The sequence below is a fragment of the Pelodiscus sinensis genome, chromosome 2 (assembly GCF_049634645.1).
Source record: "Pelodiscus sinensis isolate JC-2024 chromosome 2, ASM4963464v1, whole genome shotgun sequence".
In the NCBI taxonomy this organism is placed as follows: domain Eukaryota; kingdom Metazoa; phylum Chordata; order Testudines; family Trionychidae; genus Pelodiscus; species Pelodiscus sinensis.
This window is the reverse complement of record NC_134712.1, coordinates 83676040-83689952: the sequence shown is the minus strand read 5'-3', so window position 1 is coordinate 83689952 and position 13913 is coordinate 83676040.

The window sequence follows — 13913 nt, the reverse complement described above, 5'->3', positions numbered from 1 at the left end:
GATCACTGCCCCTTGTTTTGCCATCCGTCACTACTGTGAACAGTCTTTCTCCATCCTCTTTGGAACCTCCCTTCAGGAAGTTGAAGGCTGCTATCAAATCCCCCCTCACTTTTCTCTTCTGCAGACTAAACAAACCCAAATCTCTCAGTCTCTCCTCATAGGTCATGCGCTCCAGCCCCCTAATCATTTTGGTCGCCCTCTGCTGGGCCCTCTCCAATGAATCCACATCCTTTCTATAGTGGGGGGCCCAAAACTGAGCACAATACTCCAGAAGTGGCCTCACCAGAGCTGAATAAAGAGGAATAATGACATCTCTGGATCTGCTGGCAATGCTCCTCCTAATGCACCCTAATATGCCATTAGCCTTCTTCACTACAAAGGGACACTGTTGACGCATATCCAGCTTCTCATCTACTGCAAGTCATTGGAGGGCAGGGGCGAGCCAGGCACACATCTCCATAAAGGTGGCTTTCTGCAGGCAGAAGTTTTGGCGCGACTGCTGGTCATCCCACCTCTCCATAACCAGCCAGTCCCACCAAACAGAACTGGTGTCCAGCCTCCAGAATTGTCTCTTCACTATGGGGTGCGGGTGCCAGGGTCTTGCTCCCGCACGCAGGGAGAGGGCCATGAAGACAGCCTGCACAAACTGCTGCACAAACCGCAGCATGGCAGTGTGGGGCTATTGCATGCTCAAGGGCAGCTCCGGCTCCATGGCAAGAAGAATGCTGTGGTGTCCAAAAGCTGGGCAACCAGAGCACATACTGCTAAAGCATTGCTGTCCCTCAGAGAGTTAGGCAAGCACGCAGCAGAAGCAGAGAAAGGGCTGTCGAGGCGGGTCCCTTTAAGCACGTCTCTCCGCTAGGCTTAGGCAATAGCACTCGCAAGCAACTGGTGACCTAATGCCCTGCCTGAACTGGTTCTGGGTGGCCTTATATGTGAGCTAGCGAATAATCAATGTGGACGCTATCTTTCAAAAAAGCAGGTCGCTTTTTCGTTGAGCTTTTGCTGTGTAGAAAAAAGTTTTTCCGAAAGAAGCTTGCAGTCTAGATGTAGCCTCTGAGTGAAAGTGAAACTGAGCTCAGCTTCACACCTCCAGCCAGGCCAGTTAGTTCAGGCTGAAAGCACCCCTGGACTTTGATGAGATGCTTTGTGTGTGGACCAGATGGGGATTACAAGCAACATCTAAGTAACAGCTAGGATTAACCCTGGAGTGAAGACATATTCTTAGTGTTGCAATAACGTGCTGAAGTTTGATCAGGATGAACCCTCCAGAAGACGCAAGTGAGTAGTTCAGTTTCAGTGCTCAGCCATTGTTCTCTCTCCTGAGACTGCCAGTGAGGATGCACATTGTGGTGCCCTAGCAGTGATTTTGTAATATGAAAACTTGTCCACTATGCACTGGACTGAAACTACTCCATAATTCTACACAATTCCCAACTAACCATTCAGTGGGCATAGAATCATAGACTACTAGAACTGGAAGGGACTTTGAGAGGTCATCAAGTCAAGTCCCCTGTCCTCAAGGTAGGACCAAGCAGCATCTAGATCATCCCTGATAAACGTCTATCCAACCTACTCCTAAATATCTCCAGTGATTGAGATTCTGCAGCCTCCCTAGGCAATTTATTCCAGTGTTTAACCACCCTGGCAGTTAGAAAAATGTTCCTAATTTCCCTTTCAGCAATTTAAGACCATTGCTTCTTGTCCTATCATCAGAGGTCAAGGAGAACAGTTTTCAGTTCTTCTCCCTTCTCCTTGTAACACCCTTTTAGGTACTTGAGAACTGCTCTCATGTCTCTTCTCAGTCTTTTATTTTCCAAACTAAACAAGCCCAATTCCTTCAGCCTTCCCTCGTAGGTCATCATCTCCATAAGTAATCATCTCATAGGTCATCAGCTCCACATACAGTTCTACCATAACCTAACCCAGTGGTTCAATAGACGAACCTGTTACGCTGCCATTATAATCCCTGTTCTACTTCATTCCTGCCATATGGTAACTCCTGCCATAATGTTGATGAGCCTTTATTTACCATTCAGTCAGCAGCAGCAGGGATAAAAGAATCCACTTCAGCAGATACCATTGTTCAGCATTCTTCCTGCTTCTGACTTTAATGTAACCACAGGACACAATAATAACCTCATTTCTTGTATTTTCCAAGAGAACCATAATTAATTGAGAGTGCTCTCTTAGTATCAGCAAGACAGAAGATTCATAGGTAACTGAATTAAATTCTTTTCTTGAGAAAAGAATAAGAATACAGTGACTTCATCTGGATTGCTCAGAACTGAATTTCTAGTCAGAATTGTCCCCGGCCCTGTGGCTGTTCAACATGTTCCTAGTTTCCCTCTTCTGCATTATGGTTAAGTCAGTGCTTGCAAGTCTATGCCATACTGGAGGAAAACTACTATGTCCTAGTCAAAGGACTTTCTGAGGAATCCCATATTGCTTTTCTGGATTAATGCAAGAAAAACTTAGGGTACGTGTAGACTGCATTACTCTTTTGGGATACCGGAAGTATCCCGAAATGGCAACGCTGTTTCTTTAAAAGCATTTGCTATTTCCCAAAATAGCAGGCGTGCTATTCCGGTGTCCCTGTAACCTTCATTCCATGAGGTTTAAAGGATTTATCAGAATAGTGCCTTATTTTGAAATTTGACACTGGGTAGACAACCCTGAACATTTGAAAATCATCAGACAGTTGCCCCAAAATGTCATGAGACTGACTTACAGGTGAGGTTTGTTTATAAATAAAAACAAATTTAAAATAAATGCTGGGTTCTATTTATTCACCTTCATTTCTGAGCTTCTATCATGCACTTGAGACACATTTTCACACTTTAATCAGAATCATAAGAATTAAAAACTTACTGTACATACTCGTTCATTAGCCCATTTGTTTATAAGATGACCCCCTCAAGCTGGAAAAGAAATATGACCAAACCCTGGCATGACAGGACATTTTTTACCTGAAGCATCTGCAGGTATAGAGCCCTGCAGCTCTCAGTGTCTGCAATTTGCCATTCCTGGCCAACAGGAGTGGTGGAAAGTGATGGCCAGCATGTACTTCAGCCTGTGCTGATTCCTGCAGCTCCCTTTGGCTGGGCACAGTGAATTGAAGCCATTGGGAGTTGAAGGGCTCCATTTCTGTGGACACTCCACTGTGCCAGAGGATTACTCTGATGGACCAGGAACTGAAGTTTGCCAATCCCTGAAATATAGAGATGTCTTATGAAAGAGTCATAGGGTTTTGCCATTTTTACCTATCCATCTTGGGGAGCCGAAGTTTGCTAACCCCTATTGTAGATCACCAAGGATGGAATGTCAGTTCTGGGCTCACTTCTTTAAAAAACAGTGCTAAAATGTTATTTTACTTAAATTGTATATTTGTTATGTTATAATTGAGATAAAAGTAGTGTTAATATAAATAAAATGTATGGACAGCAATAATATTTTTCTCCGTTCATGCCCATGTAAGCAAATCACTTAAAAATATGTTTTCCTAAAGTTCAATTTTTGTAGTGCTTACTGTTTGCTTTTCCTAGTACTGTTCTACTACAAGACTAGATTATAATTACTGTTTTTTTATAGCGTGTACTTACATTGATTGTAATTTATTAACATCAATATCGCAGCCATTGAAGTAGCAAAAGCTTTATTTAGTGGAGTAGATTGGTTTGAAATGAATGCTAAAAGAGTGGTGATGCAGATCTGCATTCAGTTTGACCCATACATTTCACAAAATGATAGGCCTTACATGCCAGTCACAAAAATACAATGAACGATAATGCTATGGCACTGGTGTCAGTCTGCTACAGTGTAATGGTGTAATTTGATCTCTTCATGCATGTCGACCACTGAACCTCCTAAGTCTTGAGCCAATCTGAAAATATAATGTGCAGAATCAATGGAATGTGTAATAAAATGAAAAGAACTTGTTATCGCCTCAAACTTGCCAATCTACGGGCCTGCTTGGAAATAAACCAAGAACAAGTATCATTTGAAAGTGATAAAGCAGGTGACATTCCTATATAAAGTCCTACGAAATTTAATTATTTTCTATGATTTCCATACTAGTAATTAAAATAAACAATGGTGAAATCAAAAGAAAATGGCCTTCTTATGATGAAGCATTCAAACTTAAAGTTGTTGAATATGCAGAAGCAAACAATAATTACACTGCTGCTCATGAATTCTGTATCCATACCTTCAACCAAGCTTGTAACAAATAAATAATGTTATAAAAGACCTTGATATTTAGGTGCACAATTTAGGATACCTTAAAGAGTGATGATTTTTAGAAAGCAGTGAGTACCTCTCCCTGAAAACTAGATCCCTCCAAAATTTCAGGTTAAGAATCTAAAAATTGAAGCCTTCAAAGTCAGTTAGTTACTTTTTTAACATATTTGCCCTCATCAGTAGTCTCCATGCCACATATTATGGAAATTGGGAATGTTTGGCATTATACTCAATAGATATTTTTTGATAGGAACCAATTATAAATATTTTGAGCAAAATGGCCTTTATGTGCACTCTAAATTCTGGCTCACGTTAGATGCTCTTTGATCAATGACCAGTCCTGCTCCTCTCTTGAGATGTAGGTCTCCTTGGCATATAGTGTTGCTGCGGCTGATAATGTGAGATAGACCTCAAACACATGGTATCACAAATAACAACATAACACATTGCAATGACTATACTAACATTTATGAATACATTTACAAAAAGGAGGGTAAGTAACATTTATCTCTATAGTTTAGATTACGTGGGGAAATTGAGTAAAGGAAAAGCTAAGAAACTATCTCAAGGCCACATTGCAGGTCAAGAACTCCTGGCACCCTGTTCATTTCACTAGACTGGGGATACATTTTTCAAAGGAGACTAAATGATTTAGGAATCTAAGTTCCATTTTCTAAAGTGACACAGGCACTTAGTAGTCAAAGGGACTTAAGATTCAGGTCAATGGGACTTAAGCTGCTAAGTACCTATATCACTTTTGAAACTACGTTGCTTAAGTGCTTTTGAAAATTGTACTGTACACCATAATGTCTCTAGGGACTGAAAATAAACACTGAAAAGAAACTGTGAGGTAACTGATTAAATAAAATACCAAATGAACTACCTGGTTCTGACTGCTATTGAATTGACTAATGCACATAACTCAAATTGAGAATTTTGTCATGGCCATGATCAAAACTGGCAAGTCAGCACTATAAATCAATGTGAAGGTGTTTAGGAAGTTTCAATTCCAATTCCAATACATTATGGCAAAGATTACAAAGAGAATCAAGAAGTTAATTCAGTCAAAACTGCTGTGGTACCTTAATCCCAGATTAATGTTTCATACTTTATACAAATTTTACAGATATAAAAAGGAATTAAATTCATTTACCTTGATATACCTGATAAATGTCAAAACAGAATCCAATTAAAATCCTCTAAAATGCATACTACTGTTTCAGTCCTGGTTTATCAGAGATACTATCAAGTGAAAGGGCAGGTATCTCACCATTTTTAAGGATTGAATGCTGACAGTTACAGGTGAATTTGACTTTTAAATTATTGGTCTGTAACTTAAAGCACATTAAATACTTGGCTTTGAAAGGTTTAAATGAGCAAACAGAAGTTCTAAAGGAATCAGCAAAGCAATATATCTCAGGGTGCATCTACACTGCACCCTTAGCTCAAAATAATCTACACAAATTGTGTATCTTATTTCGAGTTAATTTTGAAATAGCTTATTTTGATATTTGGCACTGCCTATGCCACGGAATAGCTATTTTGGGTTACTGGAAGTATCCCGAATCATAGAATATTAGAAGTGGAAGGGACCTTGAAAGATCATCAAGTCCAGTCACCTACCCCTGTGGGACTAAGCACAGGACTAAGCACAAATAGATGTCTGTCTAACCTGTTCTTGAATGTCTCCAGTGATGGAGATTCCACAGCCTCCCTAGGCAATTTATTCCAGTGTTTTACCACCCTGACAGTTAGGAAGTTTTTCTTAATGCCCAACCTAAACCTCTCTTGCTGCAGTTTAAGCCCATTGCTTCTTGTCCTATCAATAGATCTCAAGGAGAACTATTCCTCTCCCTCCTCCCTCCCCCCCAAAATAGCGCTGCTGTTTAGACATACCCTAAGTGTCAGTGGTAAAACACTGATATTTGAAATCTTCTGACGTGAGTTGGGGTATTATATGAAATTACCGTATTTTCCGGCGTATAAGGCGACTGGGTGTATAAGGCGACTGGGCGTATAAGACGACCCCCTAATTTTCTATAAGACTACCCCCCCCTTAAGAGGCCAACCGGCAGCGCCCAAGCGCCCCTCCACCTTCCCGGCTTTGCTCCCGGTGTCCCTGGTCTGCTGGAGACGGTCCCCAGCAGACCAGGGGCACCGGGAGCAAAGCCGAAGCGGCGGCGGGATTCCGCGCTTCTGAGGCTTTGCTCTGGCAAAGCCTCAGAGGCGCGGGACCCCGCCACGGCTGCGGCTTTGCTCCCGGTGTCCCTGGTCTGCTGGAGACGGTCCCCAGCAGACCAGAGGCACCGGGAGCAAAGCCGCAGCAGCGGCGGGGTCCCGCGCCTCTGAGGCTTTGCCAGAGCAAAGCCTCAGAAGCGCGGCACCCCGCCGCCGCTTCAGCTTTGCTCCTGGTGCCTCTGGTCTGTTGGGGACCGTCTCCAGCAGCCCAGGGACACCGGGAGCAAAGCCGAAGCGGCGGCGGGATTCCGCGCTTCTGAGGCTTTGCTCTGGCAAAGCCTCAGAGGCGCGGGACCCCGCCACGGCTGCGGCTTTGCTCCCGGTGTCCCTGGTCTGCTGGAGACGGTCCCCAGCAGACCAGAGGCACCGGGAGCAAAGCCGCAGCAGCGGCGGGGTCCCGCGCCTCTGAGGCTTTGCCAGAGCAAAGCCTCAGAAGCGCGGCACCCCGCCGCCGCTTCAGCTTTGCTCCTGGTGCCTCTGGTCTGTTGGGGACCGTCTCCAGCAGCCCAGGGACACCGGGAGCAAAGCCTCTGAGGACGCCGGCAGCGGGGCAGCCCAGGCGCGCCCCTCTGCAGCTTTGCTCTGCGTCTTCCTGGTCTGCAGACCAGGGAGACGCGAAGCAGCTTTTCTCGCAGTCTATGTCCTCCGGGGCGAGAAAAGCCCCGGCATATAAGATGACCCCCGATTTTTGGGGGATGTTTTTTAGCATAAAAAGTCATCTTATACGCCGGAAAATACGGTATACAGAAACTGATCCCGAAAGGTGCAGTGTGATTTTAATACTCAGTATATGTTAGAGGAGCTGAGAGCATGCTTAACCTCACAGAGGCCGAAAAACAATAGCCTCATCAGTGAATTTAAATTTGAAAAATAACTTGCAAGAACAACAGTCAAAAATAACCAACATAGTGTAAGTCAGTACAGTAAAAGGGAGGCCTATCCAAAATGATCTTCTCTTTTTAAGACCATCTAAATGAGCAATTTCCTAAGAAAGGAAATAAAATATGAAATTATTCTGTAGCAAAATAGCATAAAAGATTAACTGCAGCATAAGTCAATGCAGTTTCACTACAGCGATCGGGCTCTGGGAAGATTTGTTATAGCTAATGATTCTAGCTGAGGTGGAACAGGACATTCGACAGCCTTGAAAATAAATAGGTGTCTGAAGAGCTATAACTTGTAACCAGGGCAGCCAACAGTGAGACAAGTTTCTTTGTAAAGAAAAAAAAAAGAACATGCAGCTTCAAAGGAGTGGAAATGTTGCTTAAGAAAAACTAAGGATGTATCACTCTAAAAACAAGAGGGTTTCTTTTCCACTAGGCTCCTGAAGACCTTCGTGAAACACTTGCAGCAGAAATGATAAAATAAGACTAGCCTGTCTGTTAGTGGCAGAGTCTGTGCATTTGTCATGAAAAAATTTGTCAGCCGTGGCAAAAGTCTGATCCACCTCTCCTGCTCCCTACACAAAAGGCAATTCCTCTCTTTCAACCCTGTGCAACATGCAGCAGATTCAGTCCACAGAGCACTATGTGCACATTTTGTTGATTTGTATGCATTCCCCTTCCATGGGTTTCAGTTTCAGAATTTGAACAAATATAGATCATCACAGGAAGAAAGCAATTATAAAGAGAATTTTTTCTTTGTTTCCTCCCCTCAGAACAGGATTTAGATTTGCTCAACGTTTATGAACTCTAGTGAATTGGTACATGAATCTAGACTGAGTTTCCGTGCCACTACATGCCCATTATTCGGGCCACCAGTTTGACACAATCCTGAACTCCCAGTCCCTCCCCTTCATTAGGTAGCAGCCTGGAAAACACCAGCATTCTCAGTGTTAAGATAGGTCTAATTTCAGGCCTACAAATCTTAACAGCTTCACTCTGTATACATATATTGGTTTCTGTTATTTCCACTCCAAGTCATCTGATGAAGTGGATTTTACCCATGAAAGCTCATGATGCTATATATTTAGTTAGTCTTACATTTAAGTCATCAAATCGGCATGTTAAAATAAATATTCACTTGCACACTTCTGACACTAGAAGGAGATGTTGCTCTAAGCTTGTTGATAACATAAAAATCACATCTGTGTAGCTGCTTTGCTCTTATTATAACGCTACATTGACATTTTTCATATTTTAGAGTAACTGAACAATCACTGAACTGGTACGGCAGGGAAAACTCCAACGATAGGGGCTTATGAGTCACATCTGTTTTTCGGACCAAGTTTTCCATGCACTGCTAAACAGATTTCAGTTAGCACTTGGCTTCTACTCAAGTCTTTCCCCTGCTGCATGTAACTGTGAAGTTTAACCAATGAGCCAAGTATTATCACATCCCTACTTACCTCACCTACTTTGTCAATGCATTTATGCTAGTCATTTATTAATTTAAAATTTCTGGTGGCATATGATATTATCAATATAATTTTATTTCCTAGATTTAGTCAGTGTTATGCTTTTTAATTCAAGAATTTTTAAAAACAAAAGAAACCATCAGAGAAAAAATGCCACTATTTGGGAAATTCTGGTGCTGACCATTTCTTGCAGAGCACAAAGGAGGCAGTGAAAACATTATTTAAGAACAATTACTTGTATATGCTCAAACATATATGCAGTCACATAATAATCAAATGATAAGATCTAAGTATGATATTAATATTGAATCCACAATAATTATTGCATGGTTGAAAATGTACCAATGAGCTACATTTTCAGGAAGAGCTAACATTCTGCATTTGTTGTGGTGGGAAGAAATAAGTTGGAAAGTACAAACATTCAGAAAATTCCATTCAGGAAAGTGCAAACATTCAGAGAATTCCAACACTGCCCAAATATTTGCAAGTTAAAAGTTCTTTTAATCAGACCATTACTAAGGATAGGGCTTTTAATAACATCTGAGTGATTTAACAGCGCAAAGCCCTTTAAGTTTTGTTTTGTTCCGTTCATTTATTTTTTATTTGGAGCAACTGATTTTAAAACCTGAGCTGTGCAGTCCTTTTTACTGTTTCTTTAAGACATGCTACTGTAGAGGGGCAAAGCTGTTCCCTGAACGTTGTCAGTATCATCTGCCCTGTAGCTCAGAGCTTTCTAGTTTCAAAAGATGACTCCACTTGGAAACTTACCCAGGGTATGTCTACACAGCAGGGTTAAACTCGAAATAAGCTATGCAACTTGAGCTATGCTAATTGCATAGTTTAAGTCAAAATAGGTTATTTCAAATTTGGGCATGTTTGCATAGCGCTTATTTCAAAATAGAACTCTCTTCTTCTGACTTCCCTTACTCCTCATACAATAAGGTTTACAGAAGTCAGAGTAAAAAGCCCATTATTTTGAATTTATTTCAAAATAATAGACTTGCTGTGTAGACGCACAATACGTTATTTCAGAATAACATCTATTATTCCGAAATAATGCTGCTACGTAGACATAACCTGGACACACAAGAATCAGTTCCTTGGGAAAGTAAACTTTTAGGGAACATATTTTGAATACAGTAGTGTATTCAGTTTAACAATCATTGGCTGTGTCTACACTGGCATCCCTTCCGGAAAAGGGATGCTAATGTAGCACTTTGGAATAGGCAAATCCATGGGGGATTTAAATATCCCCCGCGGTATTTGCATTAACATGGCTGCCTCTTTTTTCCGGCTTGGAGATAAGCCGGAGAAAAGCGCCAGTCTAGATGTGATTCTCCGGAAAATAAAGTCTTTTCCGGAGGATCTCTTATTCCTACTTTCAAGAAGGAATAAGAGATCCTCCGGAAAAGCCTTTATTTTCCAGAGAATCACGTCTAGACTGGCGCTTTTCTCCGGCTTATCTCCAAGCCGGAAAAAAGAGGCAGCCATGTTAATGCAAATACCGCGGGGGATATTTAAATCCCCCGCGGATTTGCCTATTCCAAAGTGCTACATTAGCATCCCTTTTCTGGAAGGGATGCCAGTGTAGACACAGCCATTATGTTTGAATCCATTCTTATTTTATAACCAGCCTCTTGCCTCAGGATTCAGCAGTTAATAAGATGATGAGGAATGCCCTCCTGATTAAGGGTCAGATTGTCTCCTTTGCCACTGTAAGAAAACATGGCCGTTCTGGGCAGAGAGAATGAAGAAAGCTGTGCTTCCGCTACATTGTGGCTGTTGGCCCTACATGTGATTCTTCACAAATGTTGGATGTACGCCAGGGAAAGAAGGGAGAAGAATTTTGGTGGTTGCCCTTGTCTTAAAGGCAGACAATGTCATTATTTTAGAGTGCATTTCTCCTGAAGGTATTTGTAGTGGTTGGGCTATATCCATGTCATCACACAGGTCCAAAAGCCCAGTGTAGAGGAAAATGAGACTTGTATTGATGCAGATAAACTTTTCAATTTGTACAACCTGCATTTGGTGTGAGCCCTGCATTACCCTACTGCACTGTATTTACACTGGGGCTTTGCACTGATGTAGCACCAGTGTAGCTACAGCCGTATGACTATCCACAGCATAATCAATCCCTGAACCTTTCTCCCCTTCTTTGCAGGGAAATCCCGCCTGGTGAACAGAGGTTTGGGAGACTCCATCTTTCCATTTGTCACAGAAGGGTGGGTCCAGTCCAGACAACAGCAATGCAAGCTTCCCAAGACCAATCACCAATATATCTCAATCCTGATTTAGGAGGTTCATCTTGTGGTGCGGAGAAGGCTAATGAGTAACTTAATCTCAATTTAGTTTCTTGTCCTTCCACCTAGATACTAAGTATGGTCACTTATCACAATGCCTTTTGTGATGTGGTTACACCTGTGTAGCCATTTCACACAGTCCACCACCAAACAATTTTTTAAACAGTTTTTAAAAAGTATGAAAACACACAACAAATAAATCTTAATATTTACTTGGGGTTTTTTAAAGGTTCTAGGCAGATTTAATTAGCACAAATAAGAGTTGGTTGCTGTAAGTAGAAAGCTCTGAACTCAAACAATGTATGCTTTAAGAGTTCTTGGCTTCACACTGCAAAATCTAGCATATGATATTTACAAGTTCTGGGCCCAATCCTGAAATGTTTGCTCAGTTAACACTCACTTTGGCCACTTTACTGGGAGGTTTGCTTGAATCAGGAATGCAGGACTGAGTCCTCTGTCAGCAATATGCAAAAGTAACCACACACATCTTTACAAAGCAATTATATCCAGGAACCCAAAGCTTTCACCTTCTTCTGCACATACCAGTCAAGCATGGAGCATAGTTAGAACTAGTTTTAGAAGGGACCAAAGATCAGAAGCTTTTGGGGAATGTCATGCCCCACCAGTGCAGGAAGATATGTGTAAAGTGGCATGGCAATGAAAGAAGACAGTCATTATTTTCTTTTAATAGAACTAATCCCAGCAGGTGGGAAGTAGCTGGTTTTAAAAAAAGTGTAAAAAACGAGTGGTCCTGTAGCACCTTAGGCTATGTCTACACTTGCGGCTTCTTTCCCAAGTATGGCCGTTTTTGTGCAAGAATCCGCAGAGCATCCACACTGCCTGCCCGCTCTTGCGCAAGGAAATTTACAGTATGGCGTGGTAAGTGAGGGCTCCTTGCGCAAGAGCTATGCTCTTTTTTAACAGGTTTAAGCCCTCTTGCACAGGAGCTCTTGCGCAAGAGGGCAGTGTAGAGGCTTGGCAGGGATTTCTTGCGCAAGAAAGCCCTATGGCTAAAATGGCCATCAGAGCTTTCTTGTGCAAGAGAACATCCACACTGCCATGGGTGCTCTTGCGCAAAAGCACAGCTCGCACATGGCAGTGTGGACGTTTTCTTGCTCAAGACTTCTTGCACAAGAACCCTTGTGCAAGATGTTCTTGCGCAAGAAGCCACCAGTGTAGACATAGCCTTGGAGACTAACAAAAAATACATAGTATCATGAGCTTTTGCAAGCACAACCTAATTCTTCAGATGAATGAAGAAGTAGGTTGGGCCCAGTGTTCCCTCTAAGCTGCCAGGCAGCACAGCTTCACAGGTGATTAATCAGCTCAGCCCAGTCACAGGGTCAGGGCTCTGTGCAAGGAGCTGACTTACGGGGTGGGGCTGATTAATCACCTGTTAAGTTGTGCTGCTCCGCCCCCCCCATTTTAGAGAGAACTTTGATTGTGCCCACAAAAGCTCATGATACTATATATATTTTGTTAGTCTCTAAGGTACTATAAGACCACTCATTTTTAAATTGTTTTTTTTAAAGTTACAGGCTAATATGGCTACCCCTCTGAAAATTTAAACATGCAAGGCACTGGTTTCAAAAGACACTGCATCTCCTTAAGCTTTATGTTATTTGAAATGATGTTATAAATAGTAATTCTGTCCATTTTGTACATTAATTGCAGCATCCATGCACATTCTCTGCCCATCTGCATTACTCCCCTCCATGGGACAATTTCTTACAAAGATGCAATCCTGCTAAATAGTGTGTGATGTAAAAGTAATAAATTCTGAATCTTTAGTCATTTATGTGCATGGTGAGAATTTTTTTTGAAGATGAGCTATATTAGATTGGATAAAAAGTGCATAAAGGTTATAGATATTCGTCAGAGACCAAGTATAAGATACTACTAGATGCTCCTGGGCCAATGCGATAATTCCTGTGGTCCTATCAATAAAAATGAAGCTGACAGCATTGATTTTCATTGCCTGTGCTCAAAAAATACCACAATTAGACAGTTAGTAAGTGGATTTTAAATTTCTTTGTGTCAATAATCTAGTTGTGATTATTTCAGTAGAACAGGTACTGGTGTGATTTTGAAAAGGATTCTGAAGTGCTCTTTTAATGACACAGTTTAATAGTGCCATCTAATGGACATTTAAAATGACTACAGAATTAAATTCCCAGAATGCACAGAAATGATGCGCTTAGTAAGATTTCCAGAGTGGATAGAAATAGAACATAGGACCTTGCTAGTAAAACTAAATAAAATATTCTATGTTGGTGCATAAATAATAATAAACCAGAACAGATCTTTTTTCACAGCTGTTCTAACTACAATGATCAGAAAATGAAAACTGAACTGTGGCTAAAAATTAGAATGAGGAAATTTCTTAAGTCACATGCTAGCAATATGTTTCTATCTCTGCAGAGAAACTGTTCTTTACATTCTCTCCTATATGGTTTTGTGTTTCTAAGGGCACGTCTATACAGCAGGCCTAAAGCCGAAATAAGTCAAATGCATAGCTTAAGTCAAAATAGCTTATTTTGGCTTTTGGTGTTGTCTACACAGCAGGAAATCTGAGAGGGTATGTCTACACTACAATGTTAATTCAAGTTATCTTAATTCGAAATAGTTAGTCTGAATTAAGCTAATTCGGATTAATGCGTCTATACACAAAAACTATTTCAAAATAGCGTTTTGCTACTTTGAAATAGCGCATCCACACTGATTGGATGCTGGATCGCATTTAAAGCCAGCTGAAACTGGTTCCAGCAGGGCATCAGGTC